Genomic DNA, 16763 nt, shown 5'->3' on the forward strand with positions numbered 1-16763 from the left:
AGGACAAGACTAACAGGTTATGTCTTTTCCTCCAGCCTTGAGTTTACTGATCCCAGAAGATGCACATGATAACACTTATTAACCTTGACCGATGATCCCCATATACTGACACATTTAAACATTTACTTTATGTCGATGACTGTTTTCCTGTCATAACAGCTTTCCCCTTTCACCTCTTTATAGAATAATGTCAAGTTACAGTGTCAGAGGATCAATACACAAACCTGTCTGTGTATATTAAATACAACACACATGGTCACTTGTGTGTGTGTGTGTGTGTGTGTGTGTGTGCGTGTGTGTGTGTGTGTGTAGTAGCTGAGACGAGGTTTAAAGGTTTAGTGTAGATATGTCTGTCTTTAAAAAAAAAAACACAGCACATAGTGCATTTAAAACCATGAGCAATATTAATTTATTTACTTACCATTTGTGCTTTGAACTCATATATAATAGAGCAGTTGCCACAAAAATAGCTTTTTATAGATAGATAGATAGATTTCATTTAATTTTTTATTTTCTATGTATGTTTTATGGGTTTTTAGCTTACCAGCCGAAAGGGCGTAAGCTATTGTCGTCATGTGAGGTCTGTCGTTGTTGTCGTCTGTCATCGTCTGTTGTCGGCTGTCATTGTCGGCTGTCAACATTGTCGTCTGTCATCGTCTCTTGTTGTCTGTCATCGTTGTCTGTCATCGTTGTCTGTCGTCGTCTGTCGTCGTCTGTCGTCGTTTGTCATCGTCGTCTGTCATCGTCTGTCATCGTCGTCTGTCATCGTCATCTGTCGCCGTCTGTCATCGTCGCCTGTCATTGTCTGTCGTCGTCTGTCGCCGTCGTCTGTCATCGTCGTCTGTCGTCTGTTACAAAACTTTCAATCATCTTCTTCTCCAAAGCTACAATTCCCATTGACTTCAAATTGGGTATACAGCTTCTTTATGATGATGTCAACAAAAGTTAGTGAAATTATTTGGATCCGGATCTGATTCTGGATTTGGTGCCACTTTGAGAAAATGTCCCCATTATAAGAGATAGGAAGTGGATCGATACAATAACTCAGTAAATATAAATGATATCAAGTGTAAATTTCTACAGTCCAGCCCTGATGGGGAGATGACCAAAACATAATGTCCACATGCTGATCAGGATCTTCTTCTGGATCCAGGAACTTACGGAATATTTAACATGGGCTCTTATGGGGAAAACATTTCAATTGTCTTCTTCTCCGAAACTCAGTTCTGATTGACTTCAAACTTGGTATACAGCTTCTGTATGATGATGTCAACACAAGGTATTGACATTATTGCGATCTGGATCTGATTCTGGATTTGGTGCGACTTTGACAAATTTTCTCATTATAACAGATAGGAAGTGGATTGATCCAATAAATCAGTATCAATGATATCAAGTTGGAATTTGAATTTTTTACAGATCTGATTGGAATATGACCAAAACATGGGCTATTTCTGTAATAGAATAAATACACATAACTGGGTGAGAATAAATGACATCTGGATACATTTCCCAAAGCTTTGAATTTGGCCGCTAAGCTACAGGGCCATTGGCCCTATGTTTTAGTGTTATTATTTTTACAGGTTCGGTCCACTTCAGATCATATTGGGCTGAATGTGGAACTGAACTAAAATGAGTTTGATTCCCCTGTTCTAAGGCAACAAACACACAATTGTCATTTTCATGGTTTATACACAAATGAAAACATAACTACAAACACTGTGTTCTATTTCTGCTTCTAGATCCTCTTAAATCCCTGTAAATCTTACACATTTGGGCCTTAAAAGCTTCCAGACCTTGAACTGAAGGGAAAGGCCGAATAGTAGTGTAAAGAAAGTTGACTTAGATTTTTTTTTTTTTTTTTTTTTTTTTTTTTAGAAAATACTGTCACTGAAGTCGACCTCTCTGCAGCTAAATGCAGATGTTTGTGGCTGCAGGCCATTAAAGGGACAGACTACACTGAGTCTATTCCACAAAGCAGCTTTAACAAACTCTGAGCATAACCCTCAACAACAAACAGAAGAACACAGAGGAGCGGAAAAAGGCATGTTATTAAAACTGAACATACGTGGACTTGTGTTTCACATACAAATCAGTGGCCTGTAGTGGAAATGACCCTTCTAACTGAAGCTGCAACATACTGGGAAATATTCACATCCTTTATAAGATGAGCCCTTCCGTAGTTTATTCATAGCAGAACAGAGGTTATTATTGTCCCTCCAGAAAAACATGATTATGCGATCGCATCATTCAACACATAATCAAGCAAATAGATTCAGATTCAGGTTCAGATTCAGATTTCTTTATTGTCATTCAGACGTTACATCAGAGATGCACTGCAGAACGAAATTACGATGCATTTTGGCCACGATAAAAACAATTATTACAGGATTACAGTGGGAAGATAAATGTAATTTACATACATACACACACACTACATACATACAGACATACATATTACAGTTATGATGAAACCTTTATGTGTGTGTGTGTGTGTGTGTATGTATGTATGTATGTATATATATATATATATATATATATATATATATATATATATATATGTACACTTTGCACTGTAAAAAAAAAACAAAAAACAGTAAAAACACAGTAATATTCCGGCAGCGGGGGTGCCAAAAAAACTGTTAAATAACGGAAAATAACCACCTCTTAAAAATATGGTAATTTTCCATAAATAATATACAGTTTTTTGCCCTAACTTTACATGAGATTTTGCTTTTTTTAAAAAAAAAACTTTTTAATGTTTAATAAAGAATATTTACATGTATTAAAACGATTAAAATACCTATAAATATAAATATAAATATAAATATATATATATATATATATATATATATATATATATATATATATATATATATATATATAATTTTCAATGAGACTAAGTTGTACAATCCACTGATAAAAACTGTATTTGGACAGTTTATCAGTGCTCATACATGTTATACATTCACAAAAATACATTTATTCAACATTTTTGTTGTGAAACCTCCCCTAATTACACAAGATATTTGTCAATTAACAAACAAGTCTTGTTAAACTTACAGAACAAATACTTCTTTAATAGTTTATTGTCAGCAATTTTATCTCGTTTTATTTTATTTTTCTTTTACAATACTAAACTTTAACAGTTTAATCTCATAAATAGAAAATAAATATTTGTGAAATTACGATACATTTGTCAATGTATTTTAACTGTATTTTTCTGTGAAAAAAGAAAAAAATTCTTTTAAAAAATGAAAATTTTATGGTTATTCACAGTTACAGTATTTTTCATGTTCTTTTACATTTGACATGTAAAATCACAGTCTATTTTTGTCATTTCATTGATATTTTCCTGTATCTTAAAAATACAGGAAAAATCTTTAAAATAAACAGTGAAAATTCTGTTAAATTTCAGATTTTTTTTTACAGTGTGGGTTACATCAATGGGAAGAAAAAGAGAGGGAGAAAAAAAAAACTAACTGAGATAATCAAAGATTGGAGCCCATCTCCTTTTTAACCCTTTCATGCATAGTGGTCACTACAGTGGACATCTATTCTACTGCTGTTCTCTTACATAGTCATAGTTTTTGTTGTTTTAGTTCCATATCAGTATCAGCCAACTATTGGACGCTTATGCACCATCCCACACACTGCAATTGAAAACATTACTGTAACTTTGCTGTTCTTGATAAACCTGATCTAACATGTTCGAGTGTAAACCAATTCCTTGTTATTGTTATTAGACTGTAATTAACAACAAAAGTGTTTTTTTTTTTTTTTTTGGCATATTATGTCTATGAAGTGAGAAATGACTAGCATTAAAGTACACTACAAACAAAAAGTTAAGGATTTTTTTTTTTTTTTTTGGAGGGGGGGTCATTTTTTTGGTCATTTTTGCCATTTGTATATAAAACTATGTCTGGTCATTTAAAAAAAAAAAAAAGTGTTTCAATTCAATTCACACACAAAAAAGTAAAAAGCGTTGTGCAAGAATCTCAACTGAAAAAATAGCCCAAAAATTAAAAAATATCCGGAACTTTTTGTTTGTAATGTATGTTAAAATGTGAGAAAACATCCAATTAGCAACATTTAATGTTTTTATTTCATAATTTTCACACAGTATATCAGTAAATACATGTTTCTTTGCTTCAAAAATTAAGCACATGGTGTCCAGCTAGGTGGACATTTTTGCAACTCCATGAAAAATAGCTTCATAAAAAGATAATAATAATAATCGCATTGTCTTTTTTAATTCCTGAAGAGGAATAAAGAAAAAAATCTTGATTAATGTTCTCATAATTCATGCATGAAAGGGTTAAAGTAGGGAGTTTTAGTTGTAACTGGGTTGTTAAACACTCCATCATATACACATTTGACTTTTTGCAACCATTGAACAGTCGTGGGGCGGGGGGGGGGGGGGGGGGGGTGACCTTCATTCAATTGATAGTGATCATTTTTCCTGCAGTCATCAGAAGAATGAGTAGAATATAACTTTCATCTTCAGTCAACCTGTGATCCGGAAACATATCTAATAAAAATACCAGATAATCAAGGATTTTTGACAGCATTTTTCTGGAGGGACTGATAATTGCTCTTTTAATTTTATTAACAGACACACACAGTATGTTCAATAATTTCCCTTTGAGTCCAGGGGAATTGTCCTGACAGCCTGACAGCTGTTTTAATGAGCACAACGTCAAAAAAAAAAAAAAAAAAAAAAAAAAAAAAAGGGAGAAAGAAATCCACTCTTAGAAAAAGAAGAGAAATGTATGGATTTGGATTTGAGCTGAGTTAATCTATGATGTCTAATACGTAATTAAATTCTCCACTGAGAGGGCATTGTAATGGTAAAGTTGGTGGTAAGTTGAGCAACAAGCTAATTTAAAACTAATAGGCTAGAAAACCGATTTGGATGTCCTGCTCCTAAAGTCTAATGAATGTGTTTAGATATGCAGTGTGTTATGGTCTGTACCAATGAGGAAATGAGGCAGAATGTGGGCGCTTCCTCAGACAGCAGGAGGGGAGGAGACCCAGAGAAACGCAGGGTTTGTTGGAGAAAAGCTGCCAGTGAGCAGGTGAAGTTCACAGAGTTTGGAGGGAAAGAAAAAGTCTGCCTCCCATCTGCTTCGTGTCGACTCACTGAGTTTACTGGCCTTTCCACATGGGCACATTTCTAAACCAACACTAACACAAAAACAACTATGAGAAGAGAAGAGAAGAGAAAAGAAAAGAAAAGAAGAGAAGAGAAGAGAAGAGAAGAGAAGAGAAGAGAAGAGAAGAGAAGAGAAAAATACAACTAAAACAAAAACAATTAAAACTAAAAAAAAAAAAACTAAAAAAAAAACCCACAACTAAAACTACCTAATAACACCACCTAATATCTCAGAATAGAATAGAATAGAATAGAAAAACAACTGAAACAAAAAAAACAATAAAAACAAACAAACAAAAAAATGCAACTAAATCTTCCTTCTTTCTCAGAAAAGGATAGAATAGAAAAAAACACAAAAAAACACAAATAAAGCTACCTCATATCTCAGAAGAGAAGAGACGAGAAGAGACGAGATGAGACGAGATGAGACGAGACGAGAAGAGAAAAATACAACAAAAACAAAAACAATTAAAACTAAAAAAAAAAAAAAAAAAAAAACACAACTAAAACTACCTAATAACACCACCTAATATCTCAGAATAGAATAGAATAGAAAAAAAATGTAACCAAAACAAAAGGAAAAAACAATTTAAAAAAAACAAACAAAAAAAAACACAACTAAAACTAATAACACCACCTAATTTCTCAAAATAGAATAGAACAGAATAGAATAGAATAGAATAGAATAGAAAAAAAACAACTGAAACAAAAAAAAACAATAAAAACAAACAAACAAAAAAATGCAACTAAATCTTCCTTCCTTCTCAGAAAAGGATAGAATAGAAAAAAACACAAAAAACCACAAATAAAGCTACCTCATATCTCAGATGAGAAGAGAAGAGAAGAGAAGAGAAGAGAAGAGAAGAGAAGAGAAGAGAAGAGAAAATACAACTAAAACAAAAAACAATCAAAACTAAAAAACACAACTAAAACTACTTTTTCTCAGAATAGAATAGAATAGAATAGAATAGAATAGAATAGAATAGAATAGAAAAAACAACTGAAACAAAAAACAAGAAAAACAAAACAAACAAACAAAAACGCAACTAAAACTTCCTTCTTTCTCAGAATAGAATAGAATAGAAAATGATACAAAATTGAAACTCTTATGTGGAAATTGGTATTTGAAAAAATGTGTTTGGCTTGTTCCGAAGGATCAATAAAGGTTCCAGTTCAAAGAAGTGGAATTTTCCGTCAGTGATGTAATGGTTCAGGCTTTACAGGGTTAAACATTTAGATCAGTAGATGGTTTTGGTCGCCAGTGTCTGTTTGGGTCTTTATGAGTTAAGGTTACATGAAGGTAAAGCTGAAAAAAAAACAGCTTCACTTAGCATAACTGATAATATAACTGATATTGAGTGTTGCCTCAGGTTGTTAAAGTGTATTCTTCACATTAGGTGAATTTGTCAATAATGGCGGTCGGCTTTGTCTCCCAAAGGTATCTGAGCTGACCTCGACCTACTGTAGGTCATACATTCATTTATATATGTGGACAGAATGGTTCAGGTGCAGATTAATAACACAAACATGTGAAAAATGGGGTGTGATGCCATTATTTTTCAGTCTTTCTGTTTTTTTTCCTGTGCACATGGATACACACAAACCAGAGTTTATAAAAATCTCCAATTAGATTCAAACTGAGAAACAAATTAAATGATTTAGGCTGTGGTTTCAGGAGTAAAATCTCAGTGCTCATGTAAGTCCAGTGGTTTAGAATAGCAATAAAATGACTGTAACCCTTTCATGCATAGTGGTCACTACAGTGGACAGCTTTTCTACAGCTGTTCTCTTATATCAGTGGTTCTTAACCTTGTTGGAGGTACTGAACCCCACCAGTTTCATATGGGCATTCACCGAACCCTTCTTTATTAAAAAATACAATATAATTTTTTTTTCCAAATTCAAGACACAGGTATATGTTTTACTGGTGCACAAAATGAACTGTGCATTAACATCACTGTGTTCAAAGAACAAAACCAATACACTGCATGAACTCACAACAAATTACATACCTTTTCACAAAGACATGACCTTTTTTAACACAACCACACTGAAGTGGTTTTAATTTTTGTATTCCAATAATGAACTTATTGTATTTATGCTATTTATCATTTTTAACATTTTAACACACACTCATCACCTAATTTCCATCAGGCTACAATAATAATGAATATTTACTGCAAATCAGTGTGACTTCTGCTGTTGCCTTTGAGAGACCAGTTCAGAAATGTGTGGCTTCACCTTGGCAAGTGCCACTCTCATGTCATTTTCACAGCAAAGTCTGTTCCTTTTCTTCGTTTTTATGTCCAGCATCCTTATTACGGCGCTAGCTCGGCTTTAGCGAAGTACAATTTCTCCATCCGCGATGGTGCGTCGGTCGTTACATGATTGTAACTGACCAGTGCGGTGACCGAAAATGTAAACAAACGTTACACATGGCTGCCTCCGTGGTTAACAGGAAGTAGCAAAAATCATAACAACGATGTGGAAAATACTCAAATAATTCATCGTCAGACGAGTGGAAGAGATTATAAACACTTCCAGATTGTGTTGTAGTGCTATAAGCAACAACAATACATCGCGTATATTGGATGTCAATCAGAGAAAGAGTCTCCGAAGCCGTTTGTTTACATACACGGACCTAGCCCGACACACACACCCGACTAATGAGTCGAGTGTGTGTCTTGACCTCCGCCGAACCCCTGAGACTGACTCACCGAACCCCTAGGGTTCGATCGAACCCAGGTTAAGAACCACTGTCTTATATATTCATGAATTTTGTGGTTTTACTTCCATATCAGCCAAAACAGTGGACACTTATGCATCATCCTAAACACTGAAATTCACACCATTACTGTAAATTTGCTGTTCTAGATAAACCTGATCTGCAGTAACATGTTTGAGTGTAAATTAATTACTTGTTATTGTTATTAAACTGCAATGAAAAGTTTTTTTTATTATTATTTTGCATAATATCTACACGAAGTGAGTAATGACTAGTATTAGAGTATGTTAAAATGTGACAAAACAACAGATTAGCAGCATTAACCCTTTCATGCACTGTCCACTCCAGTGGACAGTTATTCTACAGCTGCTCTCTTGTATATTAATGGGTTTTGTTGTTTTAGTTCTATATCAGCCAACACAGTGGACGCTTATGTACCATCCCATACACTGTAATTCAGATCATTACTGTAACTTTACTGTTCTTGATAAATCTGATCTGCAGTAACATGTTTGAGTGTAAATCAATTGTTATTTGTTAGACAAGAAGGTTTTTTTTTTTGCATATTATCTCCATGAAGTGAGTAATTACTAGCATTAGAATATGTTAAAATGTGAGAAGACATCAGATTAGCAACATTAAAAATGTTTTTATTTCATTGTTTTCATATCACTTTCTGATATTGGATTTTAAACACGTGTTTCTTTACTTCAAAAATTAAATGCATGGATATTTTTGTAACTCCATAGAAAAAAAAACTCGATCACATTGTTTTTTTCATGGCTAAACACTGAAGAAAAAAATCTTGACTAAGGTTCTCATAATTTGTGCATGAAAGGGTTCAAAATGTTTTTTTATTTCATAGTTTTCACACAATATATCAGCAAATACATGTTTCTTTACGTCCAAAATAGAACGCATGGTGCCCAGCTGAGTGGACATTTTTGGAACTGCATGAAAAACAGGTTTGTAAATTTTTTTTTTTTTCATGTCTAAAGAAGAATAAAAACACTCAGGAAAAAAATCTTGAATAAGGTTCTCATCATTCATGCGTGAGAGGGTTAATTTGGAAAATGAGCAAGGACTGGCTGACTGAAGGACAGGACTAAACACCTCCAATTACATTTACATTTATGCATTTGGCAGACGCTTTTTTCCAAAGCGACTTATAGGGGAAAACCAATCAAATCACTCAATCAATCAAATTTTATTTATATAGCGCCAGATCACAACAAAAAGTTATGTCATGACACTTTATATATAGAGTTGGTCAAAACCAGACTCTAAGCCAGTTTACAGAAACCCAACAGAATCCTCCAGGAGCAAACACTTGTGACAATTAGATGCAGTGACACTGATTTTTTTTAAAACAATTTTATGATGTAAAATCCTGCTGTACATAAACAGTAAAATACAGCATTAAGGAAGTGACTGAGAGACAGTTTTTAACTTGGACTTGATTTATTTGTGTATTTGTTTATGTTTATGTTTATGTTTATGTTTACGCATTTGGCAGACGCTTTTTTCCAAAGCGACTTACAGGGGAAAACCAATTAAATCACTCAATCAATCAAATTTTATTTATATAGCGCCAGATCACAAGAAAGTTATCTCTTGACATTTTATATATAGAGCTGGTCAAAACCAGACTCTAAGTCAATTTACAGAAACCCAACAGAATCCTCCTGGAGAAAACACTTGTGACTGGTGACAGTGGCGAGGAAAAACTTCCCTTTAACAGCAGAAACCTCGAGCAGACCCAGACTCCTGGAGGATGGCCGTCTGCCTTGACCAGTTGGGGTTAAAGAGAGAGAGTAGAGAAGGGGAAAAAGAGAGAGCAATAGAGATAGGGACTGGGGGAGAGGGGGAGAAGGGGGGAGTAGGGGGGAGACACGTGGAGGCGGTTGAGGATAAGTGAGTGGTGATGATGAGGGCAGGGAAGAGGCCGGACCACCGCAGCAGGTCCAGAGATAATCGTGAAAGAATCTGTGGTTGTCCTGGGAAAAACCTTATTAGAATATTTAAAATGGAATGTTTGAAAGTGCTAGGACAGGAGGTGCTCTCGGAAGAGCTGGGTCTTCAGGAGCTTCTTGAAGATAGGCAGGGATGACTCTGTTCTTGTAGCACTTGGTAGAGCGTTCCACCAACGTGGAACGACCCATGAAAAGAGCCTGGATTGTATTGTACAAGGTCTGGGGACCACCAGACTACGTTCCCCAGACGAGCGGAGTGGTCGTGGGGCGACATAAGCTTTTATTAGTGCACCTAAGTAGACAGGAGCAGACCCACGGAGAATTTTGTAGGCTAGGATTAAAGATTTGAATTTGATGCGGGCAGCTATGGGTAGCCAGTGTAACTCAATGAGTAAGGGGGTGACATGTGCCCTTTTAGGCTGATTGAAGACCAGACGCGCTGCTGCATTCTGGACCATCTGTAGTGGTTTGACAACACAAGCTGGGAGGCCTGTTAGAAGAGCATTGCAGTAGTCAAGACGGGAGATAACCATAGTCTGCACCAGGAGCTGGGTGGCCTGTTCGGTTAGGTATGGCCTGATCTTTCTTAGGTTGAACAGAGTGAAACGGCATGATTGGGTGACAGAGGCAAATTTGGATCCGATATTTGGACCCGAATAGTTCAAAAAGTTTGAATTTGAACCCTCCAGGTGCTGCAGAGCTATCTTTATATTCGTTTTGGCAAAAATCGAGTGGATTACTACAACTTGTTTTAATTTATGCTTAATTTGTTACGTTTAGAAGTAGTTATGTCGCGATATTTGCACATATAAGGTCACTTCTGACGAACATTTCTCTGATTACGCCATAATTGTTTATCAGCAGCAGCGGTTGTAGTAAAAACTGAAAATATGTCCAAACTTGGAGCCGAGTCCCTAAAATGTTCAGTTGTTGGTTGAACAGGGACAGAGCAGCACAGCCGACAACCTGGAGGGGGCGGGGCCTGAAGTGGCTCATTTGCATTTAAAGGGCCAGCGCTCAAAACGACCTTTCTGGTGTCATTACTCAGAAATGATGGTTTTTGGCCCCAGTGTTTCAAATCACACAGCTCTTGTTGACGTGGGTTCCTTATCACATTTGGTTAAACCGGTCGTGTCAAATTTGGGTGTTAAAATGGACCCCAATCTTAAACTCGACCCACAAATTAGTGGTGTGGTCAAGTCCAGTTTCTTTCACTTAAGACAGCTTGCAAAAGTAAAATCTGTTCTGCCCAGGGATCTGTTTGAAACTGTGATCCATGCTTTTGTAACTACTAGACTTGACTATTGTAATGCACTTTATGCCGGGTTGAGTGAAAATGCACTTTCCCGACTGCAGCTGGTCCAAAATGCTGCAGCTCGGCTTTTAACAGGGACACGCAAACATCAACATATTTCACCGGTTTTAGCTTCACTCCATTGGTTGCCAGTACGTTTTAGAGTTGATTTTAAAAGGCTTTTATTTGTTTTTAAATGTTTGAATGGCCTTGCCCCCTCCTACCTGTCTGACCTGATCCACCCTTACGCCCCCCCTCGTGCTCTCAGGTCAGCAGATCAGCTGCAGGTTGTGGTTCCAAAAACTAAAAAGAAGCTTCGTGGGGACCGTGCCTTTTCTGTTGTCGCCCCAAAGTTGTGGAACCAGTTGCCCTTAGTTGTTAGACAGGCTCAGTCTGTACCTGTCTTTAAATCACATCTAAAAACGCACTTTTTCTCATTAGCTTTGAATCAGTGAGTGACGTGTCTGTTTTTTTTATGCTATTCTTAACAGATTTTAATTTGTTTGTTTTTATGATGGTTGTATTTTGTTGTTCTTAGCCCACTTAACACCCTGTGTTATCACTAATTTTATTTTCGTATTTAATCCCTTGTTTTATGTTTGGTGTACGGCACTTTGGCCTGCTGTAAAGTTCTTAAAGTGCTTTATAAATAAAGTTGGTATGGTATGGTATGGTAAATAGGGTTGAAGATGGACCTGTGGAGTTGAATGAATGAAGAATTCAGACCCAAGCAGAGCATTTACAGTTTATGTAGACCACAGGGAAATGTTTGAAAATGCATAATTCCATTTAAAAAAGCAAAATATCACTCCTTTAAGACATTTCAAGTTGTTCATATTTGTTCGGGTTTTTGCACATTTTTTTTTTTATCTAACATGTTCATGTAATTTCAACTTTATACACTAAAACAGCAGTTCTCAGTCTTTTCTGTCGGGCCCCCCTTTGGAGGACGAAAAATCTCCAGCCCCCCCTCCCCCCAACCCCACCAACATTGTAACAGTGGTGTAATTATAACTTTCATTGAAAGAAACGTCAATATTGTAACAATACTTTTTGCTTTTCCTTGAATAATTTGTTGTTCAAATTAAAACTAACTTAGATTTTTGCTTGAACAATACAAATAAACTCAACAAGACTGCTTTGAGACAATATTTTTCCAAATAAAAATTGGAAATGTGCAATTATCTTAAAACTATGACAATAAAGTTACTTTTTTTAGAACAACCAAATTTTGGTAACAAAGATGAACATTTTAACAATATCAGGGGCTGCAATGTGCCTGTTTCCATTGCACATCTCAGAACATGAAAGTGCAAACTGTACGAATTGTGCAAAAACGGAAACATTCCACTTTTTTTTCCCAGTCCAATCCTTGTCCATTGTCGAAACCTAAACTCTTTGTCCAGTCTAGTGACAGATCATCATGGCAGTAGATTTGTTTGTTGTAAATCCCTAAAATGAGTCCAGGGTGCTCCAACGCTAAAATATTAGCTCCACCTGCTACATGTTTGAACCTGAAGGAGAAAAAAAAAACAACCACCCAGGAGAGATCCCATGCCCCCCCCGGCACGCCTTCGCCCCACACTTTGAGAAACACTGCACTAAAACAATGAAAATTCTGGAGTTGTTATTATTTATAAGTCATTATGATCTGGTCTGATGCCCTTGAGATTGAATTGGTCTGTATGTGACCCCTGAACTACAATGACTTTGACACCCTTGATAGCTGATATCTCAGTGTAATTTTTGCATCCTATAGTCCAGATTGGACCCTGTGGAGGGCCAGTTTTGGTCTGCAGGCCGTATGTTTGATACTCATGGTTCAGGCAGTAAAATGAAAATGTAAAAGCTTTCTTTCTCAGTTTTGTTCTGACTTTTGAACCATGTAGAACAGGGGTCTCAAACATGCGGCCCGGAGACCAAATATGGCCCACCAAAGATTCCAATCCGGCCCGTGGGATGAATTTGCAAAGTGCAAAAATTCCACAATCAAGGCTATGGAACTCATTTTAGTTCAGGTTCCACATACAGACCAATATGATCTACAGTCAAATAATAATAGCATAATACCTACAAAAAATAATGACTCCAGATTTTCTTTTTGGCTTGATTTGAAAAAATAATATTACATTACGCCTATAAACAACGACAATTTCAAATATTTGTCTTTGTTTTGGTGCAAAAAATGACATTAAATTATGAAAATATTAACATTTACAAACTATCCTGTAAAAATAAAACGTGAATAACCTGAACAAATATGAACAACCTGAAATGTCTAAAGAAAATTAAGCACAATTTGAACTATCTTCTGCCTGTTACTAAGTGTTTAGTGTCTTTGTACTGTAGATCTGATCCATAATGCACATGTTGAGGCATAATATTGTTAAAATTGCACTTATTTTTCTAAAGAAATTTCAGTTTTTTCAGGTTATTCACATCTATTTTGTCTGGATAGTTTATAAAAGTAAGTAATTACCTCCGCCAAGGAGGTTATGTTTTTGCCAGGGTTTGTTTGTTTGTCTGTTTGTCTGTCCGTTAGTGTGCAACATAACTCAAAAAGTTATGGACAGATTTGGATGAAATTTTCAGGGTTGGTTGGAAATGGGATAAGGAAGAAATTATTAAATTTTGGTGGTGATCGGGGGTGGGGGGGCCCACGGGGGGGCCCATTTCCAACAAACCCTGAAAATTTCATCAAAATCGGTCCATAACTTTTTGAGTTATGTTGCACACTAACGGACAGACAAACAGACAGACAAACAAACAAACAAACCCTGGCAAAAACATAACCTCCTTGGCGTGGGGGGGCCCACGGGGGGGGCCACTGATCAGCCTTGGCGGAGGTCTGTGCTCTCCGAGTGCTTCTAGTTGTACTTTTATCAATAGACAGCGGCTTAAATGACCAACTGTGAATATAATAATCATGCGTATCACTGTGTTTTGAAAATGTTTGGAATGTGTGTAATATTTTGTACACATTATGTATACTATGCTTTTATTACCTCCGCCAAGGAGGTTATGTTTTTGCCAGGGTTTGTTTGTTTGTCTGTTTGTCTGTCTGTTAGTGTGCAACATAACTCAAAAAGTTATGGACAGATTTTGATGAAATTTTCAGGGTTTGTTGGAAATGGGATAAGGAAGAAATGATTAACTTTTGGGGGGGATCGGGGGTGGGGGGGCCCACGGGGGGGCCAACTGATCAGCCTTGGCGGAGGTCTGCGCTCTCCCAGTGCTTCTAGTTTCATAATTTGTTTTTTTTTGCACTAAAACAAAGACAAAAATTTGGAGATGTCCTTTATTTATAGGTTATTATGCTATTATTTTACTGGTCCGGTCCACTGGAGATCACTGAATGTGGCCCCTGAAAGAAAATGAGTTTGAGACCCCTGATGTAGAGATAGCAGATCCTGAGACCGGAGACTGGAATTATTAAAATCATTCCAACCGATGTCGACCACTTGAATGTTATAGTATCGCAGTGTGATGTTACTAAACCAGGCGATGGAGCCAGCAGGTAGCACAGACCACATCCCAGTTCTGGATGAAAATGAACATGTGTAATTACTTTTTTATTTACATTATTATTCATATTCCAGCAGGTTTTATACAGGTGTCCTGCTATGATTCTCTAGGACACTCAAATGGAACAGATCTGCCATTAATTGTATTCAAATTACCTGTGATTTTCCTGCTGAGATCAGCCATAATGTCTGAAAACGGCCTAAAGTTACATTACACATGCTGGGAACACATACGATCTGAGCCTTCGCATTGACACCGACACATACTTTAACAGTAGTTCGCTGCAAAGGGATTCGAATGAGTGAAAAAGTGCCGTAATTCATTTTTATCGACATAATCAGTTTATGCAAGGTACAGTACAGCGGCATATCTTTGATTCATAGATCCACATTTATGGCAACAATTGTCTTATTTATGTGACAGTATAATGTTTGATGGCCGTTGTAAAAATTCCCATTAATTTAAATAGCTAACAATTGACACCGCTGTTAATACTACACTGATAATAAAACTGTAGATCCTCACGCCCATAAAAAATGGTGGTCAGACTTTTCTGTGTTTTCTGTGCCTGTGTAACCCTGCAGACTGTCACATTAGTTCCAGGCCAAATCTAATTTATTTTTCTATCAGATTTTTTTTTTAACCCTTTCGTGCATAGTGGTCACTCCAGTGGACAGCTATTCTACAGCTGTTCTCTTGTATATTCATGGATTTTGTTGTTCTTTTCGCTGTTTTTTACCTCCGCCAAGGAGGTTATGTTTTTGCCAGGGTTTGTTTGTTTGTCCGTTAGTGTGCAACATAACTCAAAAAGTTATGGACAGATTTTGATGAAATTTTCAGGGTTTGTTGGAAATGGGATAAGGAAGAAATGATTAACTTTTGGGGGTGATCCGGAAGAAATCCTGGATTCTGGATCACTTTGAAATTTTTGTTAACATTGTGGTAAATGGGGCCAAAATTTTCGTTTCCCAATATCTCGCTTAATTATTGACCAAAACTCATGAAATTTCACTCAGGAATTGACAATGGGGTCCTCTATCGCATTTCAAAGGCTGATCCGGATCTGATCCAGAAGGCAGATTTTATCTCAATTTATATAAAAAATGGGGGTGCCCTTACTTTTTGGCCTACTGTGCCTTTAATATTAAAGGTAGAAATTTCTGACAAGCGCCATCGTGTAGCTCAGTCAGTTCCGCATCGGGAGTATGCCACCGGATTTCATGTAGCTTTAATACTTAAGGAGCTAGATCCAGAAGAAAACCGCCATTACGAGAAATGTGATTTTCGTGAATAACTACTGAACTAATAAGGATATAATTATGAATTCAGTTGCTAATGGTATGTTTTCATGGTCAAGGAATCTTAAAACATAGGTAAAATAAATATGGGACTAATATTTATGGTGGAAATCACAATATGGGGGAATTGTGCAAATCTCATGCAATTTGACTCAGGGATTTACAATGGGGTGTTCTATCAAATGGCGAAGACTGATCCGGATTTTTCAAAAAGTTATGGACAGATTTGGATGAAAATTTCAGGAAATATTGATACTGGCACAAGGAAGAAATGAATAAATTTTGGTGGTGATGGGGGGGGGGCACTGATCTGCCTTGGCGGAGGTCTGCGCTCTCAGAGTGCTTTTCTAGTTTGTTTTTGTTTTTCTTTACACATATCTTTATTAACCCTTTCATGCACAAATTATGAGAACCTTAATCAAAATTTTTTGCTGAGTGTTTTTATTCCTCTTTAGGCATGAAAAAAAAAACAAAAAAACAATGCGATTAAAAAAAAAATTCTGAAAAATAAATAATAGTAATTAAAAAATAACAATAATAATTTTTAAAAAAAATTAAAAATACATTAGAAAAAAAATCTTATGAACCTATTTTTCATGAAGTTGCAAAAATGTCCACTCAGCTGGACACCACACGTTTAATTTTTGACAGACAGAAATATGTATTTACTGATAAAATTTGTGAAAACTATGGGGAGGGCTTGTGATTCTGGGGGTTTATGCTCAGGAGAGATCTACATAATGTTACCAATTCATGCCAGAAAAGATATGTCGTCTCTTAAAATTTTAATAAA

The sequence above is a fragment of the Sphaeramia orbicularis genome, chromosome 12 (genome assembly GCF_902148855.1).
Source record: "Sphaeramia orbicularis chromosome 12, fSphaOr1.1, whole genome shotgun sequence".
NCBI classification, from domain to species: domain Eukaryota; kingdom Metazoa; phylum Chordata; class Actinopteri; order Kurtiformes; family Apogonidae; genus Sphaeramia; species Sphaeramia orbicularis.